Genomic DNA, 16,390 nt, shown 5'->3' with positions numbered 1-16,390 from the left:
TCATGATATCTAAAATGACAAATTATCATTTCAAAAATATTTTTAAATTATATGCAGTGAAATATACAGATCTTAAGTGTATAAACTGAGGAGTCTTGACAAACATATATACCTGCATAACCAACAACCTAAATCCAGATAGAGAGCATTTTCATCATCCCAGAAGGTTTACTTGTTCCCTTTCCAGTCAATTCCCATTATGTATAAGTAACTGCTGTTCTGATTTCTGTCACCATGGTGGGCAGCTGCTAAGATGGCCTTAGTGATCCTTGTCTTGGCATTCATACCCTAGTGCAATACCCTCCACCAGAGTGCGTGCGGTGCCAAGTAACTTGCTATCCCTTCTTAGGTTAGGTTACAAAGACACTGTGACTTCTGTCTTTCTCATCATTTCTTGCACTCTCTTCTGGAGCTCCAGCTCTAGTGGAAGCCAACTGCCATGGGAGAGACCCATAAGAAGAGCACCACATGGCAAATAACTGATGTCTCCAGTCAACAGCTATGTGAGTAAGCTTGGGAGCACATGGTCCCCCAAGGAAGGCTTGAGATGACCACAGCTCCCCCCAGAGCCTTGAAGTAGCCTTGCTGGAGATCTGAATCCAAAGCATCCAGCTAAACTGTGCCCTGACTCCTGACTCAAAAACTTTGAGATAATACATTTGCTCTTTTAAGCCAAATAGTTTGGGCATAATTTGTTATGTGACAATAACTAACTAATATGATTACCATGGATTAGTTTTGTCTTTGAACTTCGGAAAAATGAAATAATACAGCATATATTCTGTCATACCTGGTTTTATTTGTTTAACAGTATGTCTGTAAGATTCATTCATGTTGTCATATGGTTCAGTAGTTCATTTTATGAATATAGGATAATTCATCCATTTTCCTGTTGGTAAACATATGGATTATTTTTAGTATCATGCTTTTTTGAATAAAGTTGAAAAAAGGTGCTATGAACATTCTTTTCCAAGTCCTTCTATGAACTTATTTTTTCATTTTTTTAGGTAAATACCCATGAGTCTAATTGCTCAGCCACTATTAGTTAATCTTAGAAGAAACTTCAAAATGGATTCCAAAGTGGTTATAACCATTTTCAACTTCTTTTCAAAAGTGTTCATTCAAGATTTCCTTTTATTTACCTTTTCTCCTTTTTTGAGCTTCTTTAGGTGAAAACTTAGATCATTGATTTTTAATTCTTCCTTCTTTGTAATATTAGCATTTAAAGTTATAAATTACTCATTAAGCATTGCTTAATTGCATTCCACAAATTTTGATATGTTGCATTTTAAAGTATCATTTGGTTAAAAATACTTTCTAAATTCTAACTTTTCATTCTTCCCCAGAGGTAGATTATTTTGAAGTATACCTCTTGATTTTCATATATTTGAGATTTTTGCATTTATTGTTATTGATTTCTGATGTCACTGTAGTCAGAAAATATATTTTGTTACATTTTAATCCTTTTAAGTTTATTGAGGCATTTTATAGGCATTTATAGCCAGATATGATCTGTCTTGTGAATATTCCAAATGCACTTTAAAGAAATGTATGTGCTGCAGTTTTTTGGTATAGTATTCTGTAATATCAGTTACGCCAAGTTGGTTGTTAATTTAGCTTGAACCTTCTATATCACGCTAGGATTTTTGGGGAGACATGTATGTATATGTAGTCTTATAAATTATTTAAAAAGGGGTGTTAAAATCTCCAACTAAAATTGTACAGTTTTTTACTTCTCTATTTGTCAATTTTTAATTTATATATTTTGAACAATTATAAGATGCATATTATTTTGGAATTGTTATGCCTTATTAATGAGTTGATCCTTTTATTATTATAAAATTAGACCTCTGCATCTCTGAAAATACTTTCTGCTTGAAGTCTCCTCTTTCTGGTTTTAATATGCACATACCTGCTTTCTTATGTTTCCTGTTTTCATGATGAATCTTCCTTCCTCTTTTTATTTTCAAACTCTCTGGTGCCTTTATATTTCAAGTCCATCTCTTGTAATCAACATATAGGTAGGTATGTTTTATTTTCCATTCTGGTAAGGTCTGCATATATACTGAAGAAAACATTATTCTTTTATATTTACCCACATATATACCATTTTTGTTACTCTCCACTCCCAAATACAAGTGTCTATCTGGTGTAATTTCCCTTCAGCCTGAAGAATATTTTTTTTTAGCAATTCTTATAAGACAACTCTCCTGATTACACATTCTATCAGTTTTCATTTATATGTAAATATCCTTCATTTAAAAAATAGCTCTATTGGATATAGAATTGTGGATTGACACTTCTTTTCTTCACCAGAATTTAAAAGGTGTTCCATTGTCTTCTGGTTTCCATAATTTACAAGACTAAATTTAGCCCTAATTTGAAACATTTTTTCTCTCGATGTAACATGGCTTTTTTCTTTAATTGCTTTCAAGATTTTCACATTATCTTTAGTTTTTTGCATTTTGACTATGATATGACTACATGTGGATTTCTTTGTATATATCTTGCCTGTGGTTTGCTTAGCTTCTTAAAGCTGTATGTTTGCTTTTCACTAAATTTGGAAAAATAGAGGTATTATTTCTTCAAATGTATTTTTCTGCCACATTCTCTGTTCTATTTTTCTGGGATTCTAATTATACCTATGTTAGACTGGTTGGTATGATCCCACAGGTGACAGAGGAGCTACTCTTATTTTTCAGATTTTTTTTCTCTTTGGATTTGAAAATGTCAATTCATCTGCATCACAGTCACTAACTCATTCTTCAGCAGCCTTTTGTGAGCTGTTATTCCTATCAGTGAATTTATCAATATCAACATTTTTCTTTTCATTTTTAGAACTCATATTTGTTTCAGTATGACCGCATTTTTAAGGGCTTTAACGTATTTATCACAGATACTTTAACAACTTTGCCTGTTATTCAACATCTGAACCACCTTGAGTTCAGTTTCTAGTGACTCCTTATTTGTTTCCATTATGGGTCACATTTTTCTGCTTCTTTGATAAAAGGTCATATTTTCTAGCTTCTTCACATGTCTAATTTTTTTTTTTTTTTTTTTTTTTACTGAATATTAAACACTTTATCTGACATATTATAGGGTATCCAAATTGTGTCATTTTCCTCATAGGGCATTGAGTTTTGTTTGGCAGGCAATTCAGTTGCCACTAGATCATTTTCTGTCTGCCAGGCTTGGCTTCTGACTCTCTTAGGAAGGTGTAAGTGTAGTTTGTTTATTTGTTTGTTGCTTGCTTGTTTAGATTTTTAACCTGGTGTCTTTTTTTTTTAAATTTTATTATTATTATTATACTGTAAGTTGTAGGGTACATATGCATAACGTGCAGGTTTGTTACATATGTATACTTGTGCCTTGTTGGTGTGCTGCACCCATCAACTCGTCATTTACATCAGGTATAACTCCCAATGCAATCCCTCCCCCCTCCCCCTAACCTGGTGTCTTAACTTAGCACTAGGGCAAGTCCTTTACTCTAGGGTGGTCCTTGCCCCTAGACATGGCTTTTCTGGGGTGCCAGTGAATCTCTGATGCAGTCAGCTATTCCTGCTGTCCCACTCAGCAGGAACTCAGGCGTCTCCCAGCATTACACACCCTTGGTATCTGTATCAAGCTTTCAGCTCCGAAGCACACGATCGCGTCCAGGCCTTAGGATGTCTCACCTTGGCCATTTGTAGTCCATCCCTCACAAAAGACCTGCAGAAAACCTGTGCAGACTTCTGGGGATCTCTTGGAGACCCCTTTTCTCCAGTACTCTGTCTCACAGATTCCGGCCACTTCAGCAGCTTATGTCTCCTATACTTGGGATTTTTGCCTCCTCACACAGTTCGTCATCCTCTGCTTGAGCTCTGCTTCCACTTCCCTGCATGGCAGCTTGAAGCTGCCTCCAGGCAAAAAACCTGAGTGAAACTGAAGCTCACTTCATGTGATTCTTTTCTCTTCAAAATCACAAGCCTGTGTTTTCTTTATTTAATACTTGAAAATTCATCCAGTTTTATAGTTATTTTCCGCAGAAGGACAAGTCTGGAGCCCGTTCCTCTGTGATGACCAGAAGCATAAATCTGGACCAATCTTTAGTTTAAGGTCTCAATAATTTATTTTTTGTATAGCCATTTCTACCTGCCTTTCAGTTTTGGCTCCTTGACATTTGTTTTTGGGAGAAGTCACTTTCCAGCTCAAGCATAAACTACTGAAGAGGTAGCTGATGGTGTGTAAAGAACATTTAATTTGAACCTTCATTCAAATCCTAGCTCAGTCACTTATAATCTCAGGACTTTGGACCAATTAATCACTCTAAGTTCCAGTTTTCTCATCTAAAAACGGAGGCAATAACAATAATAATAATAATAATGTTGATGCCGAGAGATAACCATAGCATGCTCTCCCCATACCAGGAATTTTTCTAAGTGCTTTAAACTTGCACATGCTTTGTGAGAATAGAATAATGCTCTGTTTAATAGTCAAGTGGTACTGGAGATTGGGAAGAGGAAATTTAAGATTCTGGGACTCAGGTGGGGCCTGAAAGTCCGCACCAATGACAAATCTGTGTCTGAGTGCTATCACTTGGTGTTCACTGCCTGTCCTGGGGGGTTTCATTTTGTCCCTACCAACAACTGGGGGATCATTAGCCTCCTCAAGCATGGGTGACCAACTGACTCTTGGATGTGGGAGAAGTAATGGCTGTGGATGTTACTTGCCAGTTTCCTACTTGAATATATTAGAGCTATTAGACCTACAGTATTAGACCTATTACAAATTCTCAAACATTTAAAGGGATCAAATGTTTGAATTATTACAAATTTGAAGCAGTAAATAAATTATTGAAGATAGGGCTTAATTAACTACTAATTTTCTGAGACACTGAATTTTTTTCTTGGTACTCAACAGATAACAGTTTTCTTCACCAAGACTGTTGAATAAACTTCATATCAGTCAATGTGGTCTAGCTTACATTTCAGTAACAAATAATCCCAAATCTAGGAGATTTAACACAACTGCTATGCACTGAATATGTGTGCCTCCCTCAAATTCATATATTGAAAGCCTAACAAGATGATAGTATTAGGAGGTTGGGCTTTTGGGAGGTGACCAAGTCAAGATGGCAGGACCCTCATGAATGGCATCTGTGCCCTTATAAAAGAGGCCCCACAGAACTCACTCCCTCTTTCCACCATGTGAGGTTATAGCAAGAAGATAGCTGTCTATGAACTAGGAGGCAGGCCCTTGCCCGACACCGAATATGCTGGCACCTCGATCTGGCTTTCTTAGCCTCCAGAAATGCAAGAAATAAGTGTTTGTTGTTTATAAGTCCAGTTTATGGTATTTGGTTATAGCAGCTCAAATAGACTAAAACAGAAAATTGTTACTGAAAGTAGGGGTGCTGCTGTAACAAATACTTAAAAATGTGGAAGGGATTTTGGAACTGGGTAATGGGTGGGGGCTGGAAGAGTTTTGAAGTGAATGCTAGAAAAAAGCCTTCAGCCGGATATCATGATTCATGATATCTAAAAAGACAAATTATCCTAGTAAAAATATTTTAAAATTGTATGTAGTGAAATATACAGATCTTAAGCATATAAATGAGGAGTACTGACAAACCTGCATAACCAACGACCTAAATCCAGATATAGAGCATTTCCATCATCCCAGAAAGTTTTATTAATTGCTGTGAATGAACCTTTAAAGGTGATCCTGGTGAGGGCTCCGAAAGAAAGGAGAACTATAAAGAAAGCTTTAGTCTTCTTAGAGAATATGTAAATAATCCTGAACAAAATGTTCATAGAAATATGGATGATAAAAGCCATCTGAAGAGATCTCAGACAGAGAAGAGGAACATATCATAAAGTGGCAAAGGACTTTGCTGGATTGTGTTCATATCTTAGTGTTCTGTGGAGAGTAAACTTGTGAACAATGAAACTGGATATTTGGCTGAGGAAATGTCTAAGCAAAGTGTTTGAGGATCAGCCTGGGTTCTCTTGATTGGTTATAGTAAAATGCAAGAAGAGGAAAATAATTTAAAGACAAAATTGTTCATCAAAAGGGAAGCAGAATTCAAAGATTTGGAAAATTCTCAGCCAACCCATGTTGTAAAAATGAGAAAGCATGGTCAGAAGAGAACACTAAGGATGGGGTCAAATGACTGCCAAGTAAGGAGATTAGTCAGCTGTCTCAACAGAAGACAGGAGCTATTGTTAAAGACAATGAAAATATGCAAATGAGGGGCCACTGGCACCCTCAGGACCTCAGTGTCCTACCCAGCACTGCCTCACATAGCAGGCTCCACTGCAGATGTGCTCCTAACACTCTGGAACTGCACTTCTTGGCTACTCCAGGTGTAGCTTTGGTGAGCCCTGGTTTGGTGTGGGCTGTGCCCATAGAGCCAGGGGTCATGGATATCTTCACCTAGACTTCAAAGAAGAGGGTCTGCTGGCAGAGCCAAGAGCTTGGAACCCCAACACTGGAGAGCTGTAGGGCCTAGGCAGAGGACTCCCACAGGAGCAGGGCTCAGGCACAGAGCTGCCGCTGAGGTGGAGCTGCCTAGAAAACTGGGAGCTTGACTCCTATTTGGAAGAGCCGCAGAGGCAGGAACCCATCCTAGTGGGTCCTGAATACAGAGCCCCACCCAGTAAGTCTAGAAGGTAGGACCTCTGCCCCAGCAGGCCTGGAGGACAGAGCATCAAGCCAAAGATGATGATTCTGAAGACTTAAGATTGAAAGGCATTTGTCTAATTGGGTTTTGGGCTGTCACTCTTTTCTTCTTTCTTATCTCCCCTTTTGGAAATGCAATGTCTATCCTATGCCTCTCTCACCATGATATTTTGAAATCACATAGCATGTTTGATTTTTGCGGGTTCACAGCTGGAGAGCAATTTGTCTCAGAATGAATTGTATCTTAAGGATCACCCATAACTGACTTAGATGGTATTTAGATGAGACCTTGGACTTTAGACTTTCGAGTTGATGCTGCAACAAGTAAAGACTTTGGGGATGTTAGGATAAAATGAATGTATTTTTTATGCAAGAAGGACATGAACTTCAGGGGGCTAGGGGACAGAATGCTATGGTCTGTATGTTTGTGTTCCTCCAAAATTCTTATATTGAAATCCTAAACCCCAAGGTGATGGTATTAGGATATAAGGCCTTTGGGAGATGATTGTGTAATAAGAGCAGAGAGTCTATAAGAGAGACACCAGAAAGCTCCCTCTTCTTTTCTGTCATGTCAGGCTGTAGCAAGAAGATGGACATCTATGAACCAGAAAATGGGCCCCCACCAGATACTGAATCTGCCAGCATTTTGATCTTGGATTTCCCAGCCTCTAGAACTGTGAGAGATAAGTTTATGTTGTTTATAAACTACCAAGTTGATGATATTCTATTGTAGCAGCCCAAACAGACTAAGACAACATGCAAGTTTGCTTCTCACTCATGCTACATGTCAAATTTAGGGAAGGGAGTTATTTATTTATTTATTTTATTTAGAGACAAGGTCTCCCTACATCACCCAGGCTGGTCTTGAACTCCTGGACTCAAGGGATCCTCCTGCCTCAGCCTCCCAAAGTGCTGGGATTACAGGCATGAGCCACCATGCCAGCAAAGAAAGGGGTTTTGCTCATTGCAATTTCTCAGGGATGGCAGGTTACCAGGAGGTGTCTCTATATGTACTTTTATTATCAGTGAGACAGGGAAAGGAACAATGCACTCTTTTGCTGGATCTTAAGGGGTTTTGCACATTTCATTGGCCAAGCTGGATTTAGCTGCACATAACTTTAAAGGAGCAGGGAAGCAAATTTTAGAATACACTTGGGGGAGGGGTGCGTGTAAAGTTGGAAGATTTGTGAATGACCCTAATGGCTACACGGTCTCTTTGCAAGTTTCACCAAACCAGCTTGGGCCATTTCAGCCACACTTTTATTTGGCAACACCTAATAGTCACATGTGCTTTTGCCAAGAACCATCATGCCTTTAAAATGGCCATTTGTCTCTTAGACATGTGGTTCATGCTTTCTTCTTAAAACTCTCATAACTAATAAGCTCAGTCAGCCTAGTTCAACTCCATCTTTTCTAGCAAAGATTTTACTTTTAGGGCCATGAAGTTACATTTTAGCCAATGTACAAAGATACGTCGAATGTACAAAGTTTAAACTTTTGTCAGAAAATCAAGACTGTGTGCTTTCTTTGGCTTCTTATTACTCTTGGAACATTCTTAAATTAACTAATGATTATAATTCCATACAAATTTTAATTCATTTATGTATTAGTTCAAGAAGCTCTTTCTACCATCTGTAATTGTCTTTAAATTTTACATTGCATGTATGACAGAAGGATCACTGAAAGGCCAAATCTATTAATATGTGAGATGTGAGATTCATATGTTAGTGAGCAAATTTTTCCACCAAAAAGAGCCAGAGTAAACTGCAAACCACACAGTGAGAAATGAAAAGATTTGAGGGTGTTTGGAAAACGAACCTTAAATGTTAGCTTTGGCCTAATTATTTTAGTAGTACCTGTCCACAAAGCCCCCACTTCCTGGTTATAAGAACATGAATTTCATGGACATGTCCCTGATTGGCACTCCTGAGAATATCTGTTATTTGGGGTAGATAAGCCTTGTTTTGCCAGTCTCACACCATCTAGTTTACAAACACTGTTAATACAAGGTTATAGAAAGAGGTTCGTTTATAGAGAAAAGTATGCAACAGCTATGACATTTGTAGATTATATGTCAAGGCTAAAAGCTGACTCAAATTCCTGTTTTAACAGGTTTATGCATGTTTTCATAAGCTCTCAGATAGCAGAATAGGAAGAAAAATTTGAGGGCAGTTTTAGGATTCCAAAGCCAATGCTTTTCTGCCTCTAGTTGGCCATATCTATTAGGTAGCATCATTTCAGACACCACAAAAAATCACTGTCTTTCCTCCTCATTAGAGTAATTTCTTAAGTAAAAATGCTCTTACATTCTCATAAATGCTCCCATTTTTCATATTACCATGATAACCATCTTCTGTCTGCCTTCCTTCTGCCACTGCTACAATAGTCAGGAGGTCACACATCTCTATCTTGTCACTGGCGTTTCATTTTTTCTATCAATAACGAAGTCTACTTATGGACTTGATGCCATCATACTGAATCTATAAAATCTTTGCTTTATGAAAGTTCTCTTATTATAAGAAAATTAAGCTAGAAATCTATAACAGAAAAAAACTAGATACTCTGGCCTGGACAAGATGAAATATACCTGTTTTTCCCTACTCCTCCCCACCAAGTACAACAGTAAACCCTGAAAATAATGAAGAGAACTCTGAAAGGTGGTAAGAGGAAGGTAAACTGATTAGAAACCTAAGGGTTGGAGGGACAACATAGAGTCAGGGTGTCTTGCAATTTCCTGTGACCCAAAAGAAGAAGAAGGAGATTCAGGCATAGTATTTCTGAAACCCCAGCTCAGCAACAGAAGGCAGCCCAGGTAGGAAGGTCCCCAGATTGAATGGGAGTCCTTCTGATGGCCACAGCAGGCGAGCCCAGTGGCACTTCATATGGGATCAGTCAGGAGCCCTACCAACAATAGGTAGGCAGGGAAAGCACTCTCCTTCCCTGCTGCCTGTGAGACTCTCCTCTCCCAAGAGACCACAGAAGGCAATGCTAGGGTAGAGGCCCTGCAACTCCATGCTCCCAACTCAGGAAGTCTCTTTGTCTCCTTAGGCCCAAGGCTCCTCTCCCACATGACAGACACCCAGTAGCAAAACAGCATAGGCAAGGGGAACCTTTTGCAAGTGGCCAACCAGAAAGCCCTCTCTATCCTTTCAAAAGCAAGGGAGATTCTGCCAAAAGACAGTCCGGAAACTTCCTTCCCCCACTGGGTGCTGTCAGGTGGCTCAATGTCATCCGTCCCCTCAGGCAGCACCAGCAGGAAGCAGTGGGAAAATGAGATAAACCAAGCAAACCAAAATAACACCACACAGGTCTCGGAAATTACATTGTCATTGGAACCACAGCTGACAAAAGTAGGACAGATCTGTGGACTAATCCTAAACGGGGCCCCTGGCTGTTAAAATAAGATGTTTAAGTAGAATCTAGAGTGTTAGAATAGTCAAATTTTTCAGGATATAACTGAAATTATCCATCATACTAAGAATCTGAAAAATTACAACTTGAATGAGAAAAGGCAATCAACTGACCCTGCACATTGAAATGAATCAGATGTTGGAATTATCTGAAAAGCACCTACTCTAAAAATGCTTCAACCTTCAATTATGGATTTGCTTGAAACAAATGGACTAATAAAACATTTCAGCAAAACAATAGAAATTATTTAAAATAATCAACTAAAAATTGTGGAATTGAGAAATACAATAACAACAATTTTTAAAATGTGCTGAATGAACTCAGTGGAGATGACAGTAGAATCAATGAACTTGAAGACAGCTTGAAAGAATTTACTCAATCTGAAGAACAGAAATAAAACAGACTAAAAAAAGAGGAATGAACAGAGACTCAGAGACCTGTGGGACAATTATAAATGTTATAAAATTTACATCATTGAAATTCCAGAAAGAAAGAAGAAATAAATATAGAATGAAAGAGTATTTGAAGAAATAATGGCTGAAAAGCTTCCAGATTTAGCAGATTCAAGAAGGTGATCCAACTCAATATTTGATAAACCTAAAGAAATTCATGCCAAGACACATCATAATTAAACATTGGAAAACCAAAGGAAAAGAAAGTTAAAAGCAGCCAGGACGAAACAATACATGACCTGAAGGTGACCACCAATTTGAGTAACAGTGGGATTCTCATCTGGAATGATGGGGGCAGAAGGAAGTGACATGACATTTTTCAAGCATAGAAATAAAAGAACTGTCAGCTAGTAATTCTATATCCAGAGAAACTATCCTTCAGAAAGAAAGGGAAACAAAGATATTCCCAGACAAAGAAAAATCTAGAAGAATTTGTCATCAACAGACTTACCTGTAAAGAATGGCTGAAGTTCTTTAAATAGAAAGTAAATAATAAAGAAAGAAATATTGGAGCATCAGAAAGGTAGAACAAGAGAAAAAGCAGAAATATGAGTGCATACGACAGACTGTCCTCATGAGTTTTATCAGTTATATTCAATGATTGAAATAAAAGCTGCAACACTATCTAGTACTCAAGATAATAATATTTAAATGTGGGGGAAAGTAAAGCAATTGAATAAAAGTTAGGTTTTAATGCTTCATTTAAAGTGATAAAATATTACTAGTAGACTAGAGTAAGACATGTATTAGTATATTGCAATATCCTGAACTAAGAAAACTATAAATAGAGATGCACATAAAAGCACTATAAATAAATCAGGACAGAATCATAAAAATGTTCAAGTAACCTATCAGAAGACAAGAAAAGAGAAACAGAAAAAAACAAATAATAAAATGGTAGACTTGAGCTCTAACATATAATGGTTTGAAATGTAAATAGTCTTAATACACAAATTAGAAAGCAAAGATTTGTAGAGTGGAATAAAAAGCATGACCTAACCATCTGCTGTTTATAAGAAATACACTTCGAATTCAATGGCTTTTGTAGGTTGAAAGTAAAAGAATGGGAATATGTACACCCTGCAAACATCAACTAGAAAAAAGGCAGGACTGGCTATATCTACATCAGATAAAGTAAACTCTAGAGCAAAGAGAATTACTAAAAACAAAGAAGCACATTATGATAAAATAATGATAAAAGAATTAATCCAGGAAAATATAACATCTTACATCTACATGTACCAAACAACAGAGCCTGAAAATACATGAAACAAATATTGATGGAAATGAAAGAATAAAGAGACAAATTCACAATTATAATTAAAAACTGCAACACCCTCCTTTTAGCAACTGAACTACTAAATAGAAAAGCAGTAAGTATACTGATGATCTGAACACAATCAGCCAGTAATATCTACTTGGCATACATAGAACTCTTTACCCAATAGCAGCAGAATATACTTTTTTTAAAAACATAAGTATTCATGGAAAATTCACTAAGATAGATTATTCTCTGGCCCATAAAATGCCCTCAACAAATTTAAAAGAAGTCATCCAGAGGATATTCTCTGATCACAATACAATCAACTAGAAATAAGTAACAGAAAGAAAAAAAGGAAACTCTAAACATTTAGAAATTAAATAATCCATGAATCAAAGAAAAAGTCTCAAAAGAAACTAAAAAAATACATAGAACTGAATGGAAAAATTTTAAAGTATGTTAAAATATATGAGACACAGCTAAAGCAGTGCTGAAAGGAAAATTTACAGCACTAAATCCTTACATCAGGAAAATAAAGGTCTCAAGTTAATAATCTAAGTTCCTACCTCAAGGAATGAGAAAAGGATCCAAATAAACCCACAGCAAGCTGAAGAAAGGAAATAAAGGTAAGAGCAGAAATCAGTAATACTGAAAATTAAAAAAAACAACAACAAAGGAAAATCAATGAAACAAAAAGGGAATTCTTTGAGAAAATTCAATAAAATTGATAAACCTCTAACAGGAAAAAAGGCATAAATCACCAATATTAGAAATAAAAGAGGAATATCACTGCATATCTTGCAGCCACTAAAATAATAATAAGGAAATATTATGAACAACTTTGCTCTCATAAATTTCACAACTTAAAAGAATAAACCACTTTCTCAAAAACCACAAACTGTCAAAATGCAACAAATAATAAATATACAATTGGAATAGTCCTATAATTATTCAAGAACGATCAAATCTTAAAAAGAAAAGAGTCTGAGCAACTTGAGACAGGGCAAGGGCTAGGATCTGCTACCCAGGGAAAGAGTAAGAATAAGAACTTAAAAACTAAAATAATAGAACTTAAAAACTAAAATGATAATAGAGATAAGAAAGCATGCATTGAAATCCTTGGGTTAACCTTTTTCTAACTGGGTCCTTTTGCACAAGACCATTAATCAATATGTAACCATCGTAATATTTTGTAAGTTTCTTTTTTGTTTTTTTGTTTTTGTTTTGTTTTTTTTTTTTTAAAGATTTCCAGGCCGGGCGTGGCGGCTCACGCCTGTAATCCCAGCACTTTGGGAGGCCTAGGTGAGCAGATCACGAGGTCAAGAGATCGATTGAGACCTTCCTGGCTAACATGGTGAAATCCCCGTCCCTACTAAAAATACAAAAATTAGCCAGGCATGGTGGCACAGACCTGTAGTGCCAGCTACTTGGGAGGCTGCGGCAGAAGAATCGCTTGAACCCGAGAGGCAGAGGGTGCAGTGAGCTGAGATTGTGCCACTGCACTCCAGCCTGGGTGACAGAGCGAGACTCTGTCTCAAAAATAAAACAAATGAACAAAAGAAAACACAAAGTTTTCCTTCAAAAAATCTGTCATATTAAACTTTTGATTTTAATTTCATGATACAAAATATTTATAATTGCCATATTTCAATGCCTAGGGAAATTTAAATTGTTAAATGATGTATTTGTAGTGTGAGCTGAATACTTGGAGGGATGCTTATTTAATATTCAAAGAAATGCTATTTGATATCTTTATACAATGAATAATTGGACATTATCAAAGTATAATTGTGAGACTATTATTTTCCCATGCATTCAAGCTTCTCAAATAGTAAAGGATTTATCAATAAGGAGAAACTGAGTATTCATAATTCCAATCACTTTCATTTCAATACCATTTTTTGAGCACTCCTTTTGTGCACTTACTAACAAGGCCGTTAATTCCCTCATAGGGCAGGGGTGGTCAGTACAAGGACGTCCTAGCATGGGTCACTCCAGCATAGAGGTCCTCAACCCTGTCTTCACGTTGGCATCACCTTGGGGCTTTAACAAAATGTCAGTCTGAGTGAGCTTGTCTAGGGTGAAACATGGATATTAGTATTTATAAAACACTCCTAAGGAGTTTCTAACAGGAATGGGGCTGTTAAAAGGTAAGCTACAGCATGGTACAATTTTAAAGAGTTCAATGGAGCAAGCAGCAATTCATGAATTTGGAAGTGCTAATCCAAAGGTGGTTTCAGGCTGCACTGAGGAGATGCAAGCAAAAGACTTTTTTAAAGGGTGACTGAAGAAGTAAAGCAAAGGAAATGTTTGATTTGTTACAGTCATACACATACAAGTTATACATATACAAGTTGATATGTTACAATTATAGAGTTGCTTTATTTGATTTATCCTGTTGGAAAGTTCCTCATTATATAATTGTCACTGAGTTGAGAGTTCTGACTGATTAAACTTAAGTTTCATTTTTCTTTCTTTTTCTTCTTCTTCTTTCTCTTTTATTTATTTATTTATTTATTGTAGGAATTGGGTCTTGCTTTGTTGTCCAGGCTGATCTTGAACTCCTGGCCTCAAGTAATCCTCCTACCTTGGCCTTCCAAAGCACTGGGATTACAGGCATGAGCCACCATGCCTGGCCTCAGTTTTCTTTAAAATAGGCATTTACAAGAAATAGCTCAAGTTAAGCTTTGCTTATGTTTGTAAATCAAGCAAGGTTATAGTCATTTGCAAGGTCTCACTTTTAACTGACCTCATAATTTACCTCAGCACAGCTGGGAACCATGGCCTCACAATGTGAGGAGGCAGGTGGAAAAGGAATCAAGGAAGTTGATTAGGAATCCGACTGTTACAGAAGGAGGAGTTTTGAGTAAGGTGTTGAAGGAAAGTTTAAGTTCACAGGTCAAGAAGCAGGAGTGTAAGAGGAGACTCTTGGACCGCCCCCACAAGAACTGCCTTCACAGCAGGTGCATGTCCTGATGTTTGGAGGCAGCATACTCCCTGGCATGTTCTCTCATAGGTACAAATCTCTCTCCAGATTCAGAAAAGTCCTGCTCAGCTCACTGGACAGGGACATCTACCTAGGTCTGATCACCATGAGAAGGCTTTGGGGGCAAGCCACAGTCCTTCTGTTAAAACCAAACGGTGGGGGCCCTCCAAGGATCTGTGTCTGGTGTCTGGTTTAGAAGGAGGCTTACAGAGAACCCTGGGGATTTGGCCTTGTCTCTTGCTCGTGCAGGATGGGTCAGCTGATGGTGTGCAATCTGCCATGGCTTGGAGGAGGCCTGGAAGTATGTAAAGGATGCATCAGCATTTGGGTGGAAGCTCTTCCATTTTGGTAATACTCGTTGAAAGCCTTTTAGCATCAGTCATTCTGATAGGTATAGGAAAGACAACAGTGAATAGAACAAAGTCCCTGCACTCAAGAAAAAAACCATATAAGCAAATGGTCACAATCCAGTGGGATATGTGCATGGAGGAGGTAAATATGAGATACAAAGAGCAACTAACTGAGAGGGGCAGGATCATGGAGCAGACAAGAACATGCATTCTGGAGCAAGACTGCCTGGAAGTGTGAGCTTGGCTAAGCTGCTGTACTTCTTTGGGTCTTGTCAGCTGCAGTAAAATGGGAATTAATATTAAATAAAATGATAAGATATAGTATATTTAGCTGAGGGTTTCTGTGAAGTATAGATGAGTTAATGCATGTAAATTACTTATAAATAGTGACTAAAACATAATTAATACTGAATAAACATCATATATTTATTATTATTATTTACAACCATCCCCAGGAAATCCAGGAAACTTCCCAAAGGAGATGTGGGAGTTGAATTGTGAAGGGAAACAGTGATGTTTTTGGGTGCTGTTTCCGAATGGCGAGGGCATTCCAGGCAGGCGAACAGTATGTGCAGAGGTCCAGAGACAGGAGGCAACACACAGTCTTCAGGGAAGCCCCTGTGGTTTGGTAGAACTGGAGCAAGGCATGGTGTAGATGAGGCCAGGGGCAAGAGTGGAGGCCATGTGAGCCCCAAATATCTGAGACAGGTCTCAGTCCATTAAGAAAGTTTATTTTGCCAAGGTGAAGGACGTGCCCATGACACAGGATAAGGGGGTCTTGATGACACGTGCCCAAGGTGGTCAGGGTGCAGCTTGCTGTTATACATTTTAGGGAGAAATAATACATTAATCAGTACATATAAGATTTACATTGGTTCCATCTGGAAAGGCGGGACAACTCGAAGCAGGGATTTCCAGGTCGTACATAGATTTATAGATTTCAAAATATTCTGATTGGCAATTGGTTGAAAGAGTCATCATCAATAGAAAGGAAATGTCTGGGTTACGGCAAGAGATTGTGGAGACGTGGGTTTTGTGCAGATGAAGCCTCCAAGTAGCAGGCTTTAGAGAGAAGACAGTAAATGTTTCTTATTAGGCTTAAGGCCTGTGTTGATGTTAATGCTGGGGGAGGGTTACAATGAGGCATGTCCAATCCCCACTTTCGGTCACGGCCTAAGTTACATTTTAGAGTGCCTCGGCTAAGGAGGAAGTACATTCAGATGGTTGCCGGGTTAGGGGGGATCTTTGAATTTTACTTTTGGTTTACAGC

This window comes from Papio anubis, chromosome 11 (genome assembly GCF_008728515.1).
Source record: "Papio anubis isolate 15944 chromosome 11, Panubis1.0, whole genome shotgun sequence".
Taxonomy (NCBI): Eukaryota; Metazoa; Chordata; class Mammalia; order Primates; family Cercopithecidae; genus Papio; species Papio anubis.
This window is presented reverse-complemented; position numbering follows the sequence as displayed.